General features: G+C 40.2%; 1 non-coding gene across 1 annotated transcript; it reads left to right on the forward strand.

Moving 5' to 3' along the window:
* Positions 1–10,870: 10,870 nt before the first annotated feature.
* On the forward strand, positions 10,871–10,975 carry LOC123457102. The gene has a single exon (XR_006634881.1). It is a non-coding gene; the product is annotated as a U6 spliceosomal RNA (small nuclear RNA).
* Positions 10,976–23,238: the final 12,263 nt, after the last annotated feature.

The raw sequence follows: 23,238 nt of genomic DNA on the forward strand, positions 1-23,238 counted from the left end.
GGACAGAGGTCAAGGCGGTGTCCACAAATAGCTGACACATACTAGGGCTATTAGCCATTCCCTGGGGCAACACACGCCATTGGAAACGAGCATCTGGCCTCTCATGATTGACTGAGGGGAGAGTGAAAGCAAAACGTTCCCTGTCTTGTGGGCAAAGCGGTATGGAGAAGAAACAATCCTTAATATCTAAGACCATTATTGGCCAGCCCTTGGGCAAGGCAGAAAGTGCCGGCAGGCCTCTCTGCACAGGTCCTAAAATTTGCATTTGGGCATTAACCGCTCTCAGATCATGGAGCAAACTCCATTTACCTGACTGTTTCTTGATCAAAAATATTGGGGTATTCCAAGGAGAAACAGAGGGCTCCAGATGACCTAGATCCACCTGTTCCTGAACCAGTTGTTTTGCTGCTTCCAATTTTTCTCGGGATAGGGGCCATTGAGGAACCCAAACGGCTTTGTTAGTTAACCAAGGAATGGGCACCTGGACTCTCTCGGAAGCGGCATTTTCAACGACCCCTAGGAAAAACCCAATCCACAGCGGTCCAGCTTTTCTTTTGGAATGATTGGATCAGGGCGCCCCTGAAGGAACTTTCCTAATCCCTGTTCTGGGACAAAGCCTTGTATTTTCATCATATTTTTATTAGCCTCCGAATAGTCATTAGTCAGGCGGAGGCACAACTGGGATTGAACATCCCTTCCCCACAAATTGATAGGGACCGCTAATACAAAAGGCTGTATTCTTCCCTTTTGCCCCTCATCAGTATACCATGTTAGTTCTTTTGCACTCATCTGGGGTGTCTCTGCATACCCCAAACCTTGAAGGGTCTGAGAGGATCTTTGAAGGGGCCAAGACTTTGGCCAGGAGTCCAGCTTTATAATGCTCCTGTCCGCACCTGTATCGACTAAGCCTGAGAACATCCTGCCTTCAATGATTAACTGTAAGAGAGGCCTCTGATCTAATTCCAATGACAAGCAGGCCAGGTCCACCCCTGTGGACCCAAGACATCCTGTCCCCCTTTCCGTCTGTTCAGCAGGGAATTGTGAATGAGTGGAGGGCAAAGCCAACAGCTGAGCAATATGATCCCCCGGTGCAATGGAGATCGTCCCATAAGGGGAGTGGCAGAGGACTTTAATGACGCCTGTAAAGTCAGGGTCAATGACTCCAGGAAAGACAATTAACCCCTTCAAGGTTCATGACGACCGCCCCAGAAGAAGCCCCACAGTATCTTTATGTAAAGGACCACAAACATCGGTCTCCAAGGCTTGGATCCCCATCTCAGGGGTTAGGACCAATCCGGAGGCGGCACAGAGGTCCAGCCGTACAGAGCCTGACATGGCTCTCCTACATGAGAGGGCGGAGGCGGGACCAGCGCCGGGGCTGGGGTTTGAAGTGCCCCATAAATTTGAGGGCCCTGGGGACGGGGGCCCTTCATCCCGTTTTTTTGGTCCTGAGTAGATTGAAGGGGGGGAACAGGTAGGCCATTAATATCTCTTATTGACCTGCACTCATTTGCCCAGTGTTTACCCTTCTTACATCTCGGGCAAGTACCCGGCGGCCTCTGCTTCCACCCCTCCTTTACCGGCGGGGCGGATTGTTCAGCTCTGGGGCATTGGCATCTAAAGTGTCCTAGCTGCCCACATTTAAAGCACCCTTTATTTTTCTGAGCCTGTTGAGACTTAGTAGCCGCTAGGACCGCGGCAGCCAGCCCAGCATTAGAGAGTGGCCCCCCAGTTTCTTGACAGGCTTTAATCCAGGCTTCTAGTCCCTGTTTCCGAACTGGGTTTATAGCTCGCTCACATTCTTTTGTGCTCTGTTCATAAATTAATTGTAGTACAAAAGGCAGAGTATGATCTGCAGCTCCAATGTTTTTTTCTGCAGCTTCCATCAGCCTGGCAGCAAAAATCTGCAAAGGGCTCTGTTGGGCCTTGTATAATCTTTGTCAGGTTACCAGCTACTTCTCCCTTATTAGGGACTTCCCTCCAGGCCCGATAGTGAATATCATTAATCTGTTGATAAACTTCCAAAGGAAAGTTAACTTGGTCAGCCATATGAAGGCCAAGCCCCAAGAGCATATCAACCGTCCATCCTGGATGGCCACTCTGAATGTTTCGCCTGGCCTGTGCCTGAGCATTGTCCGTAACTAGGGCCTTCCACTCTAGAAACTGGCCTTTTGAGAGGCAAGCTTTACCCAATTCTGTCCAATCTGTAGGAGTTAAAGGATCTGTAATAATTCTGCGCAGCAGCGCTATAGAATAATCTGCAGCCGGCCCAAAATCTTTTGCCGCTTGAACTAGGTCTTTTAATTGTTTGTAAGAAATTGGATCATACCTCCTCTGCTGGGCTACTGGATCCTCAAATACAGGGAAAACTGAGACTAGCCACGACCATGTTTTTGGTTTTATGAAGCGGCATGTGTCTCTAGCAGAGTTATAGGGGGGAGGTGCAGAAGGCTCTATTAATTGCGGAGATCCATCCCCTTGGGCCTGTTTTCCTTTTGTCAGTAGGGGGCGCCTAGACAGAGGTAAAAGGTGCCCTCTTATAACTTCCTTATTTCCTTCTCCCCCTTTTTGTAATAGTTCTTCCTCCTCCCCCTCCTCCAGGTCTGAGTTGGAGGTGATTTCCTCATCTGTCTCTTCACCTTCTGTCTCAAATACACTTAAACGTGCAAGCTCTTCAATAGGGGGATACAGCCTGGTAAAGGTCCCTTTAGTCCCTTTCTCAGGCAAGCGATGACTCATTTCCCCCATCTCTTCAAGCTCCTCCTGCAGGCTTTTATCTTTATGTTGTATATGTTTCTCCTTCTTTATATCTCCCTTTTTCTTAGGCCTAACTTTTGACTCCCCATTTGAATCAGACTCAGAAAGACTATCCTGATGCTTTGCTAGAGCCTCCCGCCCTTTTTTAATGATCTCTATGTGGTTCCCCTTACTCAAACAAGAATGAATAAGGCGCCAGAATGGCAATGTGCCTTTGCCTATTCTATCTTCTTTCTTTGCCCGCTCCAAATCTCGACCCAATTTTTCCCACGTAAGAAGTGAAAGATCACCTGACACCGCAAACCACGGTGCGATCTCATCCAGGTCTTTAACAATCTTTTTAATGGTCGCGGACGAGACCTTAATGTCTCTCTGTTTAAGCAGTTCCTTTATGGGTTGGACAAAGCTATCAGGTGCAAAGCTCGCGCTCTGGGAATTGCCCATGGCATACGCTGTTATCTACCAGCGAATTTACCGGCCAGAAGAAGAGGGCAAGGCAGCGTGCGACAGATCGAAAAACCCTGTTATCTACCAAGGTCTTTTACTTTCGATTCGTACCGTGAGGCTAATCCTCTTCAAAACAGCGGTACTCCCTTCCAGGTTCGTCACAACGGCACCAAGAGCAGCAGACAACAAGAAAAATGAACCACACAGGAATAAAAATGGCAAGAATCAAATACGGGTCTAGCATGACTGGGGTAACTTACCGCAGTCTTCCTCTCCATGTGTCAAGTTCTGGATCCTCTTCGGCCCCTTGCCTGATGCCTGCAAGGCACCTGGCGTCCCAGGTTTCAGCACCACTTTGCGGCGAACCCCCTGATGAGCAGGAGAAGAATGACCAGCAAACGAAGATCCTTCTTGATCACACTTTATTGGAGAGCCTCTTGGTTAACAGGAAAGCTGATGGCGAGGGGCCGGGGTGCGGGAGTGTAGCTGCTTTTATAGGGTGTAGCACTACGAGGCACCTACGGATTGGCTGCCACCTGTTCACCCACCACCCAGGGCCACGGGATAGGCCCAGGGTGCATTACATCATGCACATCCGCATCATCAAGCACGACTGCCGCTAAGACATGACCAAGTAAGGAGTTGATTGTCCTGCCCCTTGGCAGGAAGTAAGCACCATCTTGTAATGGCGACTGTCTCAGCTCCTCACAAGGTACATCCTCCAAGACTGCCTTTTTAAGCTCCTTAAGGTCCCTGGCTTCCCATGGATACTAGGCAGCAAGGTGATTTCCCCCAGGATTTAGATTGATGAAGACTGCCTCATAACTTATGAGGGTACACTCACCCACACACCAATTGACATGCTCAATGAATACCTCTCATGGGGCACCAGTCTGCTGGGTTCTCGTTGCCTCCTCCTAATGGGTTGAGGAGGAGGGTGGAAGTTGACAGCCAGAAACAAAACCACTGAGCCAGGAGTCTCTCGTCAAAGCAGGAACTCACTTTATTGTTACAGTTGGGTGTTTATATAATGTTGAGAATGAAGATGGGGACTTTAGGCTGGGGTGAGCTGTAAGGGCCAATACCATACTGTGACCTCTGAGATGATTGGTTCTAAGTGCACACAGGCGGAAACTCTTAATTTCCTGTGTGGAAGTAGCTGGCCAGAGGCCCTTTGGCCTGAGGCCATTTGCTAAGTCATAGCTGGGCAGAGACAGTTCCGTAATCTTTAGCTAGGCTCAGGAAATTCCACTAGGCCTCATGTCTGGGACTCTCAAGGCCCAGCAGTCATCAAGTAACTCTGACAAAAATCTGTTTTTCTTTTAGGAAAACTTGAAGTTCTCTCTGATTAAAAGCTCACTGTGGATGACAGCTGCATGCTGGTACTGCAACTTACTCGCCAGTGCCCACTAAGAAGAGTAGAAAAAAGCTAGGCATGGTGGCGTACACCTTTAATCCCAGCACTTGGGAGGCAGAGGTAGGAGGATTGCTGTGAGTTCGAGGCCACCCTGAGACTACATAGTGAATTCCAGGTCAGCCTGAGCCAGAGTGAGACCCTGCCTCAAAAAACCAAAAAATTAAAAAAAAAATAAGAAAAGTAGAAAAAAGATAACTTATATACAAAGATAGAGAGAAAAGATAGAGAGAAGCTGTAGAAGATTAAGGTTAGTCTTCATCATACACTCTCCAATGTCTTGTGGTCCACGTGGTCCCTCTAAGGACTTTGAGAAGGTTCTACCATTTGGTCTGCCTTAAAGGAAGTAGAATTTTATGGGACCATTGCTGTTTGGGTCTAAATTTATGTTTCTCACCCCTCCTATGCTGTTCCCTCCCTCCCTACCCATCTTAGTGTCTTGTCCATGAGATGCTTGCTGGGTTTGTAAGGTATGTTGGGTAGATTCAGGTTAGGTGATGTAGATGACTGAGACTATGTGGCTATTTTTTTGTCTGTGATTGGGTAAGTTCACTGAGAATTATCTGTTCCATGTTAAACATTTTTTCCTCAAATTTCATTATGTCATTTTGTATCGAATTCCATTGTATAGATATACCACATCTTAGATATCCATTCATCTAGTGATGGACATCTTGGTTGATTCCAGCTCTTACCTATTACAACTCAAGCTGTTACAAACATAGTTGAGCAAATCTCTCTGGCCTGTGGTTTGAAGGTTTTAGGATACATACTCAGTAAAGGAATAAGTGGGTCTATTGATATCCGTATACTCAGCTTTTTCAGGAGTCTCCATATTAATTTATAAAGTGGTGGTAACATTTTACATTCCCACCAACAGTGGATGAGTGTTCCTACTTCTGCACCTCCTTGCCAGCATTTACTTTCATTTGATTTTTTGATGTTTGCTATCCTTATTGGGGTAAGGTGGAGTCTCATAGTTGTTTTAATTTGCATTTCTCTGATGATTAGGGATGATGAACATTATCTTAAGTGTGTGTTTGCCATTTATATTTCTTCCTCTGTGAACTGCCTGTTCAGCTCTTTGCCCCATTTTGTGAGTAGGGTGTTTGACTTCTTCCTTTTTATATTTTTGAGTTCTTTGTAGGTTCTAGAGATTAGGCATCTATCAGTTGGAAAACTGCAAATATTTTCTCCCATTCTTTAGGTAATCTAATGGCTTTGCTTATTGTATGTTTGTCTGTAATGAAACTCTTCAGCTTCATGTGATCCCATTGGTTGAGTGACTGTTTAAGATCGTGAGCTACTGAGGTTTTGCTCAGGAAATCTTTTTCCATTCCTATATCATGAAAAGTACTTCCTAAATTTTCTTCTAGTAGTATTCTAGTTTCTTGTCTTATATTGAAGTCTTTGATCCATTTGGACTTGAGTGTAATGCATGGCAAAATGTGTGGAATCAAGTTTCAGTTCCCTGCATATTGTTATGCAGTTTGTTCAGCACCATTTGTTTTTATTTTACTTTATTTTATTTATTTTTTTTATTAGTTTAATATTCAGCAAATACAGGCATTATGGTACCATTATTAGGCTCATCCATGACCTATGCCTTCCACAATAGCCCCTCCTTGTTGATGTATATGGGTTGTGCATTGTGGAGTTAGCCCACAGTTATTGGTACAATAAATGTCTCTGCATATCATGACCCCCAACATGTGGGTTTGACATACTTTCTGCCCACTCTTCCGCAAAATTTCCCTGAGCCATGTCGGGTTAAATTTTTTTTTTTTTTTTTTTTTTTTTTTTTAGTGTAAGGAACATATATATTTTTTAATTTATTAGTTTTCTTTTCAGCAAATACAGGCAGTTTGGTACATTGTTTAGGCTCATCTATGATCTACCCCCTCCCATCGGACCCTCCTTGTTGATGTAAATGGGTTGTGTATTGTGGAGTTAGCCCCCAGTTATTGGTATGATAAATGTCTCTGCAAATCATGACCCAACATGTGACTCTGACATTTTTTCCACCCCCTATCCTGCAAAGTTTCCCTGAGCCATGTTGGGTTCATTTTTGGCCTGCTGCAATGATGAAGTGTTGGGAGCCTCTGAGGCTCTGGCTCTCTGATTATGTAGGAGTTGATTTTTCTCTGTATTGGTCTCCTTCCCCCTGTGCTTGGATCTGGTTCATCAGGAAAACAGCACCATTACTTCTTTTGCCAATTTTCCTTAGTTTCATTTGGGGCCTTTTGAGGTATGGTGAATTATTTTTTGTATTTTTTGTATGATGAGGCTCTCTCCTTAGGATCTGCATCTATCTGAAAAAAAAAAAAAAAGCAGAATCTCTAACAGAGAGTAAGTTAGCAACAGGACAAATGAGATAACCCTTACTTTTTAAACACAGAGTTTAATAGGTGTAGTCCCTCTTGTGCCCCATGATTGATGGTAGCTTAATATTGGAGAGTGGGCCTATGTTTGGATATGGTTTCTTGATGAGCCCATTACCCCCCCACCTTTCCCTCTGTCTGTTAATAAATTAATAAAAAATAGAACAATTTAAAAATTCAGAACATCATTGAACCTAATAATGTAGCACAACCTTAATATGCTAACCATTGCCAGAAATCGCAACCAGTATGTACTAGCATGGGGGACAATCAGAGGTTCAGGGATAACCTAAGCTACATAATGACTTCAGTGGCAGTTTCACCTACAATTGTGTTCTCACTGGACCCAGGTGACATCAACTCAAAAATAATACCTTTCCCCTAACTACTCTCAGGAGACATATTCATGTTCAAATTTTGTTCTGAGCTGTCGTAGAACATTTGATTCAGTCCTATCATTAATATAAGAATTGAGACAAGCTGGCAAACATCTGTCACCCCAGTGCTGGGGAAACAGAGAAGAGAATATGTCCAAGATATTTTTCTTTGCAAAGCCACATTAATCAGTGGAATTTCAGTTCAGTGATAGGTTTTCTTTGGTCATGTGTTGCTGATGAAAACACTCACACACATCTTCAAGCTTTACGTGCACACATGCATACACAGAGGAGTGTATACTGAATACACATACGTATTCAATAAATGAATAGTTACATTCCCAGGGACCTCTGTAAGCCAGATGCACAAGGGGTCGCATGTCTTTGGAGTTCATTTGCATTTATTTGAGGCCGTGACACGCGTATCCTTTCTTTCTCTGTCTCTGCCTCTTTCTGTGTCTTAATACATAAATAACAAATGATACATTTTTCAAAAACCTCCAGCCTCATCTTCAACATGAGCAGTGTGGCTGTCATTCCCAAATGCACCTGCACCTGGAGTCCATTGTATGAAGGAAGATTTGGCTGTCTCCATTAAGTGGCAAGACTTCTGGCCATCATGGGATACAGACAGTCCTCTCAACTAAGTGTGCTTCAGTTAATGCACATTCTGCCCCACCCGCAGTGAAGCATCTGACACATATTCAAATGTACAGAAATCTGTGAATAATTTCTATGAACTCTGTAAAGTAAAATGAAGACATGTTATAGGACAGTCAGAGCAAGTTTTACTCTCAGCATATGAAGTGTAGTATACTTATTCTCTTTGATCCATTCAGCACTATGTTGTATATTATTTGATATATTTCTTATAATTTGCCTATAGGCAAGATGGAAAGTGCCACCAATACAGACTCAAACCACTGAATTTAATATATCTACATAACAGCAATTCTAGTGAATATCAGATATTTTAGGGTGACTATGTGAAACTAAATCTATAGTGCTTTCAACTTCATCATCATGTTGTTTACTATCTGTTGCTCTGAGCCACTTTTGGACAAAAGCATCTTACCACATGAGAGTTTTATTGTTTCTCACTCTTCCAGGGCATCCAGCTAAATTTTTATGGTCTAAGCCATCAAGTGTTGCTGTTGATAATCTCATTGGTAGATGGATGTTTGATAACTCATATCTTAGCTCCCCAAGTGTTTGATTCTATCATGTTGGTCATCACATATGTGGGTATAATGACTCAGATCTGTTGGTACTGTCTTTCTGTATAAGTCAGAATGGTCACTTATAATTTTGCACAAACCCTTACACCACTTCAAACCATGTACAGAAAAGCATAAGGAACTTCACACATTCAAACTATCAAAAGGTATTTAGCTCTCAGTTTCATATGAATGTATATTTGAGATCAGCAACAAATTCGGCTATGTATCACAAATCTTACTTTCAAAATATTCTGAAAAAGTGGACCGCATTTTACTTTTACATTGTGAGGAAACCCTTTTCTCACAAGGTTCTCATGGTGGGATCCTATAATTATTATGGCAAAAGGCACAAACATTTGTTATCAGATGTATGAAACATATTAGAGTCCTTTGAAATCTTCTGTGACCTTATAAATTTTAGGTTATCATTAATATTGACAATAATTCTTTAAGTAATACAAAATATAAATAAGGACATAGGTGTTTTAGCACTATACCACTGTAGCCAAATACACATAACATTAAACCTAAAATTCTTTTCACTCACAGTTGCAAAAGTATAACACAAGTCCTCATAATGCAAACTCATACAAACACCCAGTACTTATGAATTACATCACATTCTAAGGTTGTTACTATGGGATGGGATGTGAACACATGACTATGTTCTCTGTATTTTAAGCTGTTGCGTGTGCTTGATTGTGGGAAATCCATGGACTTAATGAAATCATTGCAATTATAATGAAAACTGAAAATGTACCCATAAGTACTCTGATGATTAGTAGAAAATTTCAGGATTTACAGTAAACATTGACCGACCACATTCTCTCTAACTGCTTCCTTCTTGCTTTATCATTCTTAAATGAATGAATTAATGAGTAAATAAATAAATAAATGGTTTTTTTGAGGTAGGATCTTACCCTATACCAGGCTGACCTGGAAATTTCTAGTCTCACAGTGGCCTTGAATATGCAGTGATCCACCTACCACTGCCTCCATAGTTCTGGGATTAAAGGCATGAAATTCCACTCAGTTAAAAACATAAATAAATAATTAAATAAACAAACAAATATTTTAGAATACGGATAGAGAGATTTCTCAGCAGGTAAGGTAATTGCCTGCAAAGTATAAAGACCCAAGTTTGATTAGCCGTTGCCCACTTAAAGCCAGACTCAGAATGTAGGGGTTATATCTGGGGTTCATTTGCAATGGTTGGAGGCCCTAGAATGTGCATTCTCAATCTCTCACTCACTGTTTCTCCCTCTCCCTCACTCTTTTCATCATTCTCTCTCTCTTTTCACTCACTTTCCCTAAAATATATAAATAAAATTATTTTAAAGTGTCCAATATCCAGCCATAATTTTCAATTTTGGGTGAAGGTAAGTTTTTTGTTTGTTTGTTTCAGGCAAATAAACCAAATATTTACAATTTCTTGATATATCACCTATGTTGACATCAAATCCTCACCTGCAAATTAAAATTTTAAAACGTTAATATATGAAGCACATGGTCTACTCAGACAATTACTAAATTACAAATGTAGTAAATATATTCCAGGAAGTCCATCCCAACTTATTTATTTATTTTTATTTTTGTGCTCAGTGAATACAGTCAAGTTGGTACCATTGTTAGCCTCCTCCCTGTCCTCCCACCTCCACAGGGACCTTCCTTTTTGGGGTATATTGACTGTGCATTGTGGGGTATCCTTTAGTATTGGGTAGGAGGAAATGTCTCTGTGTGTCATGATCCAACATGTAGCTCAGGAAATCATTCCACCCACTCTTCTGCAAATTTCCCTAAGCCATGCCATCCCAACTTTTATTTATATCACTGCTATTTTTAGGAACTCAGCAGTTAAAACTTTTACTTTTTAAATTTATTTTAGAAAGGGAGAGAGAGAATATGAGCACACCAGTACCTCTAGTCACTGCAAACAAATTCTAGAAGCAAGCACCACCTTGTGCATCTGTTTTATGTGGGTACTGGGGAATAGAACCTGGGTACACAGGTCTCAAAGGAAAGGGCCTTAACTGATAAGCCAACTCTCCAGCCTAGGAGTTAGGTTTTAAATAACCTTAAATTAAATGTGATGCAGCCAAATGTAGGCTCATGTACCTGCAAATAATGTCTGGGATTTAACATCATACCAATAATCAATGAGTATAATTATTCACTTTCATATTTTTGTAGGTAGGATATCTGGGGGGTGTTGAATTAGAGACACAGTTTTGGTTTAGGATTATGTTGAAAATGGTATGACAAAAATAAGATACTGTTCACTTCAGTAGTACCTTTGCTAAAATTGGAAAGAGACAAATTAGATTAACATGGCTCCTGTTCAAGGATGGCAAACAAATTCCTGAAGTGTTCCATTTTTTATCCCATTTTTATTTACTTGAGACAGAGAGAAAGAGAGAATTGGCACTTGAGGGCCTCCAGTCACTGAAAACAAACTACAGACACAGATGCCATCTCATAAATCTGGATTATTTGGGTCCTGGGGAATTAAAGCATGTTCCTTTGGCTTTACTGGCAAATGTTGTAACCACTAAGCCATCTTTCCAGCCCACGTGTTCCATATTTTAAACAAAGAAAATTTAGGTACATCAAATAAGTAGAAGAAATGGTATTGTTGTGTAATCTTGAAAATATATGTCTTCTCAGACCCAGAGGTGGGATTCTTCTCAGTGAATTTTGTCTCAATGAATTCTATGATATTACAAATTGACTATTATTATATTGAAAGGCAAAATCGAGATGTGTTTCTAGTATTATGTTAAGTATTTAATTTAATTCTGTGTTGGAGAAAATATATGTTTTGTAATTTGGGGATGAGTATATGCATGCATTCTGGTTACAACCTAACCTACTATAGGAACGTGTTCACATTTGTCTTAAAACCATAACATAACTTTATGAAAAAGATGTAATTCTCTCTTTTTATTCATTGTTTTGTTTGTTGTTGTTGGCAATAGAGAAAAAAAGGTAAAATGAAGACATCACAATAAATATAAATGACTTGTAAAGAATTAGTGATTCATAGAACAGGGAGATATGGGAGGAGGGAGAGCAAGAGTTATAGGAGGGTGACAATTTCAGGGTGTATTGTGGATAGGTATGGGAATTGCCTGTAAAACATATACAAAAAAATATATAGTAGAACTCATAGCCTACGTGAGCAATTTTGGTGATTTCTTCTTCTGTTCATTTGGACACAGGAAGTACAGAGTAGATTGCACAACCCAGACTGAAATAAAATAGAAACACTCTGATCTAATCATCACAAAATTCCAAATGTACATTACAGAATTCCTTTCCTTTTGAAGTACAGATATAACAGAAGAAATTATTTTTAGGTCATTTTCCCAACATGTAGAAAAATTAGATAATCCTGAATGTATGGATCAATCTCCCAGCAAGTAGCCCTTGGTGGATTGTATTACCAACATGAAGTGGGTAATGAACAGAGGTGTGATAAACCACTGGAAAATAAAGCTTGATCAACTTAAACACCATGTGAAGCCAATCGCATCAGTAAAACAAAATTTATTCATACAAAAGCTTGAAATACAGGACATATTAATGCAATATTTATAATTCACATAATATGGAATTAGTCCAGGATAAATACTAAGTTTCATTAAGTGAAGGCAAAATTAATAAATTTAGTAAGAAAATGAACTCTGGAAATATCATTATTAAGCACGTTAGTTCTTTTGTGAATGCTGACATCACATTGATAGCATATTTACAATATCTCAATGAGACACATTATTTCATGAATGGCCTAGATGTACATATAATTAGTGTGTATTTGGGACATCACTATATACACAGGATCTTACAGTGCTAACATAATAAGAGAACTCATCTGAAGTAGAAGATCCTGGAAAATATGCCAAGATAAATGTACTTGATATCCCTAAGTCAGGTTTTACTCTTGAGAATTTATTCATTCATTCATTCTGTCCTTGTTCAAACAACATCCATATGATTTCCTTATACTCTGGCACTACTCATGTTCTCAATATCGCCTCAAATCCATGTAATTTACTATCACTAATTCCTTGTTAAAGCCAGAAGAAGAAAAAGTTTCCTTTATTGCTGAAATCTAGAAAATTATTTCAAAAGAACTTTTTTTCAGGCTAGAGATGACTTAGTTAAGGTGCTTCCCTGCAAAGCCTAATAACATATGTTTGAATCCCAGATCCCACATAGCCAGAGGCACAGTAATGCAAACACAAAATGTTGATCATGCTTCACAGAGGGCCACAGTGCCTGTAGTTTGTTTGCAGGGACTGAAAGCCCTGGTGCACTCATTTCCTCCTCTTACTCTCTTTCTGCCCTTTTCTCTCTCTCCCTCAAAAAAGAATTTACTCTAAAACACCAAAAAGATATAAACTGTGTAATATCCTTTAAACAAACAAGGTCACCATTATTATGGCACAATCATCAGCAATAAGAACTATGATAAAAGACATTTGTATGAAAATAACTTTGATGAACATAAATGAATGCAGAGTAGAACTCTTTCAATAGCTTCATGTGACTCTGAGTAGCAAGTGGAGTATTTTCTTCAGTGGGAAATAGCCTTAGTATACTTTGAAAAGTAAGTAAATGAATGCCATTCATTTAGGAATGAGCTTAGTAGTCTCTGAACAGGAAGTTTTGGAAGTACCTGATGCACTTAATGGACTTAACAAAAGTCCTGAAATGAAAGTGTACAAAGTGCCCTCTTTGAGAAACAGACTTTGTAATTTCAGATATACAAGTGTAGAAATATTCCCATGGAGAATTAAATATTTGTCTCTCTCTCTTTCTTTCTTTCTTTTTTTTTTCCAGGAAAACCCAACAGACTGGCCTTTTTATGAGTGATGGCAAGGGAGAGAGAGAGAGAGAGAGAGAGAGAGAGAGAGAGAGAGAGAGAGAGAGAGAGACAGAGAGAATGAGAATTGGCATACCAGGGTCTCAGCCAAAGTAATCGGCCTCAGTATGTATGTCATGCACCAGTTTGTGGGTATTAGCACATGCATCATGATGTGTGTCTGGGTTATGAGTAACCTGAAAAATCAAACGTGTTCTTGGTTTTACAGGCAAACATCTTAACTGCTAAACCATCTCTTCAGCTTGAGAATTAGCCTCAATCAGCAAATGCAGGCATGGCCCTAATTGAAAAATTTGCAAAGGAGAGTAAGAAAAACAAGGACATAATATTTTTGATCCTTAAATTGCCTTAGTAGGCCTTCAACAGAAAGCATAAGAATGGTGGACATCTGGGTTGATTCCAGCTCTTAGCTATTAAGAATTGAGCTGGTACAAACATAGTTAAGCAAATCTCTCTGGCCTGTGGTTTGAAGGTTTTAGGGTAGATGCCCAGTAAGGGAAAAACTGGGTCTGTTGGTATCTCTATAGTCAGCTTTTTTACGAGTCTCCATATTGCTTTCCAAAGTGGTTTGTCCATCACTAGAAGAATGGATAAGTAAGATGTGGTATATCTACACAATGGAATTCTATACAGCAGTAAGAAAAAATGACACAAAGAAATTTGATGAAAAATGGTTGCACCTGTAACAGATCATTCTCAGTGAACTTACCCAATCACAGAAAAAAATTGCCACATAGTCTCACTCATCTGCAGCACCTAAACTGAATCTACCCAAGATACCTTATACACCCAGCAAGGATTTTATGGACTAGACACTAGGAGGGATTGGAGGGAGGGGAGGGCATTGAAGGAGCAGGAAACACTAATATAGATCCAAACGACAAGGGTACCATAAAATTCTACTTCCTAAAATGTAGTCCCAATGGCTGAACCTTCACCAGGCTCTTATAGGAAACACCTGAACCACAAGACACTGGAGAGGGTATGATCAAATCTAAACTAAATCCTCTACATCTTCCCTCCCTCTCTCTCCCTCTCCCTCTCTCTCACCTTTCTAACTCCTATATGTTACCTTTCACCCTCATTTTCTTAGTGGGCACTGACCTGTAACTCACAGTACCAGCATGGGGCTATCTCCCACAATGAGCTTTTGATCAGAGAAACCTAAAAGGTTTTCTAAAAGAATGACAGATTTCTGTCAGAGTACTTGATGACCCAACAAAGGTTAGTGGTAAGACCCTATTGTTGGAGACACAATATGCAGCTGACATGTAAAATGTAATGCCATGTTTGGAAGCCAGGAGAGAGTCAGTCCCCAGACAGTCAGCATGTCTAGTGCCAGAAGGTGCTACATGGGCGACTGGGGGAAATGACCAATATCTGTCCAAGCAACTCATGGTCCAACCTACTTAGCAGCAAATAACGTGTTGTAATGCCCACACAAGTGCAATAGTGGCACACAGCCTTGGTGGGGAACCAACTGCTCTTGATTCAGCTAACTAATACCTTCAGTGGTACAAGACCCATAGCTGGAACTGGGAGACAAACATAAGCCCATTCTCCAATATCAAGTTACCATCAATCATGGGGCACAAGAGGACCTACAACTATTAAACTCTCTATAAAAATGTAAGGGTTATCTCATTTGACATGGTGCTAACTTACTCTCAGTTGGAGAATCTGCTTCTCTTTTTCAGATAGATGCAGATCCTAAGGAGAGAGCCACCCCATCATACCTCAAAAGGGCCCTGACTGAAACTAAGGAAAATTGGCGGAACAAGCAAGGGTGCTGTTTTCCTGATGAATTGGATACCAGCACAAAGGGGAAGGAGAACAACGCAATGAAAAATCAATGCCTACCAAATCAGAGAACCAGAGCCCCAGAGGCTCCCAACACCTCATCACTGAAGCAGACCAAAAATGAAGCCAACATGGCTCAGGAAAATTTTGCAGAGGTGGGGCAGAAAGAATGTCAGAGCTACATGTTGGGTCATGATATACAGAAACATTTATCATACCAATAACTGGGCTAATCCCACAATGCACGACCCATATACCTCAACAAGGAGGAGCCAATGGGGAAGGGATAGGTCATGGATGAGACTAATAATGGTACCAAACTGCCTGTACTTGCACAATTGAAAACTATTAAAAAAAAAAAACAAGCTTAAGAATGGCCATCACTTAGACATAAACTTAGTTATCTATGACTAAGAAGAACAAGAAATACACACTAGAGAAATCCATTTTACAGCATGATGTTAAAGTGTTGATATTATCATCAACTAGAAATGATGTTAGTTGACTTTAAAGGCAAGTGCAGTAATGGCCAAAGTTGATAAATAATTTTTGCATTCAGTGGCCAGCAAATGTATGAATTGCCTTCACTCAGGAATAATCATAGTAGGCTAAGAAAAACAAGTGTATAAATGAGCATAATAGAGACAGTCTTATTACACTATGACCAGCAAAAATAAGAATTTACCTCATTGATAAATATCTTTAGAGGATTCTGACAAGCAAGGCTAAGGTTGCCTTCAATCAAACATAGCCTTATTCCTAACTGTCCCCTCACATATTGGAAAGACCCCCATGAAGAAATAACATTAGTGGATATGGTTCAGTAAGTGCTGGAACTGCATCATTTAGAAATATACCTAAAACTCTCAGAAAATAAGTACAGTGATGGCAATGTTTGAAGATTGCCTTCATATACTGTGGGATTTCCCTTCATGAGAAGTAACCTTATACACTCTGTAAGCAAAGGTAGAAATTGTCCTCACTGAGAAATTGTTTCAGCCATTGTCTTGGCAACTGATGAGTAAATGTAGGAATGTCTCCATGAGAAATGGTCTTTTGAGTGTCTGTCCAGCAAGTGTAGGAATGAACTTCATTAATAAATAGACATTAGCAGACACTAAGAAGCAAGTATAGGAATGTCCCATACTATGAATGGGGATTCATGGGCTTTTAGAAGAAAGGTCAAAAGCGTTATCCCTGAGAAAAGCTTTAGGACACATTGATCAGCAAGTATAGGAATTAGCTTCAAGAAGAAAAAGACTTAGGTGAAGAGTAGAAATTGCCCTCCTTGACAAATAGCTTTCAAAGACTATGCAAAGCACATGAAAGTATTGACATAATAAAAACCAAAAACTCTGTCTTGCTTTGGCTAGCATATATTTCTCTTTGATCAACAGCTCAATATGGTTTTCAACCAATTTTTGGAACCTGGAGATGCTAGCCAGAGCTAAGTGATTTAGGGTTAGGCTTCATCCCTCATTATACATAACCCTTCTTATCAAATGATTCCTCCACATGTCTATTGAGGGTTATATCTCTTAGTCAAGTGTATAATTACCTGTATTGAGACACAGCCTTACTAAACTTTTACCAGCAAATGTATTAAATTACAGCAGTTAAAAAATGAAAGAAAAAAATTTTACTGAATTGAGAGAGTAAAAGGCACAGAGGAATAAAGAAGAACAAAAGTTAGAAAGGTTGTGTGTGTGTGTGTGTGTGTCTGTGGGTGTTTGTGTGTCTATGTATGGGTGCACCAACGTATCCTGGACTTGAAAACGATCTCCAGATCAATTTACCACTTTTTGTACCTGCCATTACATGAATCTTGAGATATGAAATCCAGATTGCCAGGCTTTGTAAACAAGTACCTTTATCCACTAAGCCATTCCTCCAGCCCTGAATTGCCATATTGGAGAAATAGATGCCACAGACACCTTTGAGTAAGTGTAGGAATTGTCCTCATTGAGAAAATTCTTAGTCACCTCTGGCTCACACAATCACAGAAACACAACCACAACATGTTCTTATCTGCACTTCCTAACCGTAATCAGCTCAAATTGCTGACATAACTGAATAACAACTGAGACTTGTACAGCATGGGTGGTATGGCTTGATGAAAAGGGTTGGAGAAGGACACAAAATCTGAACCCAAATTGAACTTCTTCTATAGAATCCTATATGCTTGGAATCAGACTAAAAGGTGGAACCCTAAAGCAAAACTTCCATGGACCACCTGAATCAAAGGGTCCAGGAGAGAGTGAAAAGAAACCTAACCTCAAATTTCTATTGTTTTTCTTTCTCTTATGGATTTTTTTTTCTTTTCCCCTGGTTCTGGCCTATAATTCCCCATAACAGAATGTGGTCTACATCCACAATGAGCTGTTGATCAGAAAGACCTACTAGATCTCCCAAAACAACAAGAAAGACTTTTGCCAGCGCACTTGATTACACAGTGGACATTAATGGTTAGACCCTGCTATTGAAGACACCAAATTGCTGTCAGCATAGACCATGGAGAGACCTAATTGGAATCCAGAGGAGATCCAATCCTCAGATAATTACCTCATCTAGTGCTGGAAGGCACTACATGAGCTACCAGAGGGAAGTGGCTAACATCTTTCCAAGCAACTCAAAGACAAAGTGACTCAGAAACAAACCACCTGATGTGATGCTTACACAAGTGCAATTGTGTCATACAGCCATGGTGAGTAACCAACTGCTCTTGTATTGGCTAATTGATCTGCTCAGTGGAAAGGAAACCATATCTGGAACGGGAAACAAATCAGAATCTTATGCAGATAATGATTCTGCTTTCTATTGTCAAGCTGCCACTAACCTTACAATACAAAAGTGTCCAAACCCTTATAATTATCTCTAACTTAATAATGGTTACCCTATTTAATTGGCACTGACTTCACTCTCCATTGTAGAATCTGCTTCTCTTTTTCACATGGGTACTGGACTTGAGGGGTTAAACAACCCAGCATACTCCACCACAGCCCCAGCTGAAACCACAAAGGAATTGGGAAAATGAGCAAGAAGGCAACACTCTCAGTTAGGCTGATATCAGCAAAAGGGTGATGGAGAAAGATACTGAGGACACTCAATATCTACCAAACCAGACATGTAGATGCTCATAAGTGCCCATTACTAAAGTAGACTTAAAAATGCTCTGTGCCTTTTGCAGAAGAGGGGAACAAATATTGTTATAGCCACAAGTAGGGACATTTTGCACAAAGCAACTGCCTCTTCCCCATATTTGACTGCTGCCCCATGATGTATGACCCATTATACCCATGGCATTGACCTGCATCCCCAATGAGGATAGCCTCTTCATAAAAGGAGGGATGGAGGAGGGAAAGGATGGTACCAACATGTGTTTACATACAAATATGCCCATATCTAATAATAATAATAAAATAAGATTTGCCCTCACAGTCTCTACCCAGCAATGTATGAATGTCCCTTCATGGAGAAACAAATTGAATATATTCTGAACCATATATGTAGCTATTGCAATTATTCATAGTGTGCTCAGACTGTGACTGGCAAGTGGAGGAAAGACCCTCATTGAGAAATAGCCTTAGTGAATTTGCCCAGCAAAGATAGGTAAGGGTTGTGCTCATTGAATGTGACTCTCAACAGAGGGCACAGAAAATGACAAGTACTCTTTATTGTTGTTGTCCAAAGTGGAATTCAAACTGGAAATATTATTTTGACCTTGGTTTTTCCAAAGGGACAGATTCTAAAAAACAAGGTGCCAAATTGAATCCATTAATAAAAGATACATAATTCTACAGGGAGACGAATTTGCCAAGGCATTTACTCTTATAAGACCCTAAAAAAGCCATGGTGCAACAAGAACAGCAGAACCAGGGTGCTTCTATTAGAATTAATGGAAGATTACATCCAGAGAGCACTTTCAGGGATTCTATATAGACATGAAGAATTCTGATAAATAATCATGAAATATAGAAATCTGAGGCACAGTTTTATTGTTTGAATATAGTTTAACAATATGAAAAGTAGAACTCTAACACTTAAGAGTGAACAGCATTGGTAAATGAAGCAAGATGGCCTGCTAGCAACATTACAAAAAGCAATTAGTGCTTTTTAAACATTCTGTCTAGGAACCAACAGGCAAACTTCTGAAGACATGCACACTGCCTGCTGAGGGTAAACTCACTCTTCATTGCAAAGGTACAATCTCCCTCTCTTCCATTAGGATCTGGTTAATAGAGAAGATAATGGGCATGCCAATAGCTGCCTTTGTGGCTTCATGTTGAAATCCCATTCTGTTTGTCACAATAATATGGGTGATGTACAATGTGAAAAAAAAAAAAAATCTTGGAATCTTTTGAGAATCTACTGAGCCACTTTGAAAAACTGACCACCAAAGGTCACTTTTGCCTTTAAAGCAGCGAAAATACAATGCATAGTTCACCTGTGTGAAAAAGTCGTCATGTTCTATCCTGCTTTAAAGCAACATTCCATTTGTGTGTTGCTAATTAAATGTCTATATTTTACATATTGTAGATAAAATACCCATTTTATACTATTAAATTGTGTGTGCATTATAAATTCAGCTGTTTTTCATATAGATAAATTTTGAAAAGGGGGGAGTAGAAAAAAAAACTAGTAAATATTTATAAGATCACTCAAAACATTTTTTTTTTCTCTAAAGATGTTAAATAAAGTCAGTAGAGATGGCTCAGTGTATTAAGCTTTTGTTTTACAAGGACTGGCATTCAGATCCCTAGCAGCACTATAAATGCCAGGCATGGTGGTCTACCTGTAATTCAAGTGCCGGGGGGGGGCGGGGGGAGGGAAACTCGCTAAATACTATATATCAGCTCAGGGGTCAAGCTATGCCTATATGAGGTGGGGATAACAACAAAGACACCCAAGGTCATCCTATGACCTCTGCATGTGTACTAAGACAAACATGTACACCCCCATATATGTGAAAATATATACACACATGTACACTCCACATACATACAAAAGTATAAAAAACAAAAATAAGTAAATGACATTTGGTGTGGTTGTGCTTACTTTTAAAACTTTAATTTCATTTTTAAAATTTTTATTAACATTTTCCATGATTATAAAAAAAAATCCCATGGTAATACCCACCCTACTCCCACTCCACACTTCCCCCTTTGAAATTCCATTCTCCATCATATTACCTCCCCATCTCAATCATTGTACTTACATATATACAATACCAACCTATTAAGTTATCCGCTCATCAGTTGAGGGATATCTAGGCTGGTTCAATTTCCCAGCTATTATAAATTGAGCAGCAATAAACATGGTTGAGCACATACTTCTAAGGAAATGAGATGATTCCTTTGCATATATTCCGAAGAGTGCTATAGCTGGGTCATATGGTAGATCAATCTTTAGCTGTTTTAGGAGCCTCCACACTGATTTCCACAATGGCTGGACCTGATTACATTCCCACCAGCAGTGTGGAAGGGTTCTTTTTGCACATCCCACCAACACTTATGATTATTTGTTTTCATGATGGTGGCCAACCTGACAGTAGTGAGATGGAATCTCAATGTAGTTTTAATCTGAATTTCCCTGATGACTAGTGATGTAGAACATTTTTTAGATGCTTATATGCCATTTGTGTGCCTTTGAGAGTGCTCTATTTAGCTCCATAGCACATTTTTGATTGGCTTGTTTGATTCCCTATTATTTCAGTTATTTTGTATATCTTAGATATTAATCCTCTATCAGATATATAGCTGGCAAAGATTTTTTCCCATTCTGTAGGTTGCCTGTTTGCTTTATTCACTGCATCCTTTGCAGTGCAAAATCTTTGTAATTTCATGGGGTCCCAATGAATAATTTATGGTTTTATTGTCAGTGCTTGCTTTTAATTCCAGAACTTAATAGGCAGAGGTGGGTGGACATCCAAGACCAGACTACATAGTGAATTCCAGGTCAGACTGGGTTATGGTGCAAACCTCATCTCAAAAATAAATACATAAATAAAAGATGTTTAAAAGCCTCAAATTTTCTAACATTTAAAAAATATTTTATTTATGTATGTTGACAGAGCAAGAATAAAAGGAAGGTAGCTAGAGATTGAGCATGTAAGGGCCTCCAGACACTGAAAAGGACCTCCAGAATTACACACCACCTTGAGAATCTGGCTTTTTGTGGGTACTGAGAAATACAACCTGACACCTTTGGCTTCACCTTAACCACTAAGCTATCTCTTCATTCCAAGTTCACAATATTTTTTTTCGAAGTAGGGTCTCACTCGCATCCAGGATGACCTGGAATTAACTCTGTAATCTCAGGGTGGCCTTGAACTCATGGCAATCCCCCTACCTCTGCCTCCCAAGCGCTGGGATTAAAGGTGTGTGCCACCATGCCCAGCTTCACAAATATTTTAATGAGACAGTGATCACATTCTATAGAAGTAGTCACTGGGGTGAAGTCTGGAGAAAATAATTGATTACAATTCTATAATTATTAGAGGAGGAGGAAGATAAACAGGCAGAAAAGTAAGGAAAAGATGAGAAGATGAGGACGAGTCTAGGAACAGGTAGAAGATAAGGAGGAAGAAAGCATAATGCGGCATGCAACAAGAAGGGAAAAAGAGGGCTGGAGAGATGGCTTAGTGGTTAAGTGCTTGCCTATGAAGCCTAAGGACCCCGGTTCGTGGCTCACTTCTCCAGAACCCACGTTAGCCAGATGCACAAGGGGGCGCATGCATCTGAAGTTTGTTTGCTGTGGCTGGAGGCCCTGGCACACCCATTCTTTCTCTCTCTCTTTCACTCTGTCCATCGCTTTCAAATAAATAAAAGAGTATACAAAATTTTTTTTTTAAAAAAAGAAGGAAAAAAGAGGCATGGTAATGGAGATGACATAAGCAGGCTATCCCTTCAAGATCGCCCACCCCACAGGCAATCATACGTGAAAATGCCTGCTTGAGGAGCCCTGTGTTGACTTTGAACTTATGGATTTTACATGCTTAATGCGAGCTCTGTAGGGTGTCGGTCACCCATTTGGCAACCTGCCTCTTAAACACGCTCCCCAGGTTGTGCTATGAGATGGTAGGTAAAAGCTAAGATGAGTGGCATGGTCCCTTAAACACTCCATTGTATCCCTTGTACTTGTCCCATTTCCCAGGTTGCTGTAGGCCTCTCCCAGGGACATACCAACTACAGAGTGCCAGGTGGGACAGAAAGAACCCATGGCTCTGCACCTCATCTCTCAGTCTCTCTTCCAGTCCTGACACTCTGGTGATCACAAATCCCACTGCTGAGGGTTCTGAGCACAGTCCAACTAAGAACTGTCCTATCTCTTTAGGAGCCCATGTACAGATTCGCATGACTCCATTCATTCTCCCTGAGTTTTGAGAGTGTGTGCTGCATGTCTTTTAAAATATATATGTTTATGGGCTGGAGGGGTGACTTAATGGCTAAGGTGTTGACTTGCAAAGCCAAAGGCCCCAGGTTTGATTTCCCAGGACTCACATTAGCCAGATGCCCAAGGGAGTGCAAGTGTCTGGAGTTCCCTTGCAGCGGCACATCCATATTATCTATCACATGATTACACATTATTTACAGCTCCTCTGATTTTGTTTATTTGCTGTAGATTTGTATTCTGATTTTTCACTGCAGAAGCCACTGCACACCCTTGATATACTTCTCTGCATTATTTGAAACTCTCACCTACACCAAGTCCCCTGTGCCACACAATGTCAATTCCTTTGGTGTGTGTGTGTGAGTGTGTGTGTGTGTGTGTGTAAGAGAGAGGGGGTAGAGAGTACAATGTAGTATAATTTATGTACATGTATGTGATTTTGCATCACCACACATGTTCATCAAACATCCAGTGTCCATTCCATTTCTTTTCTCTCTAATTTTACTTTGAGTCAAAGTCTCCTTTTATTTTTTTGAGAGCTTTTAGGAAGGCTCTGAATAATGTATGT

Source organism: Jaculus jaculus, chromosome Y, assembly GCF_020740685.1.
Source record: "Jaculus jaculus isolate mJacJac1 chromosome Y, mJacJac1.mat.Y.cur, whole genome shotgun sequence".
In the NCBI taxonomy this organism is placed as follows: Eukaryota; Metazoa; Chordata; class Mammalia; order Rodentia; family Dipodidae; genus Jaculus; species Jaculus jaculus.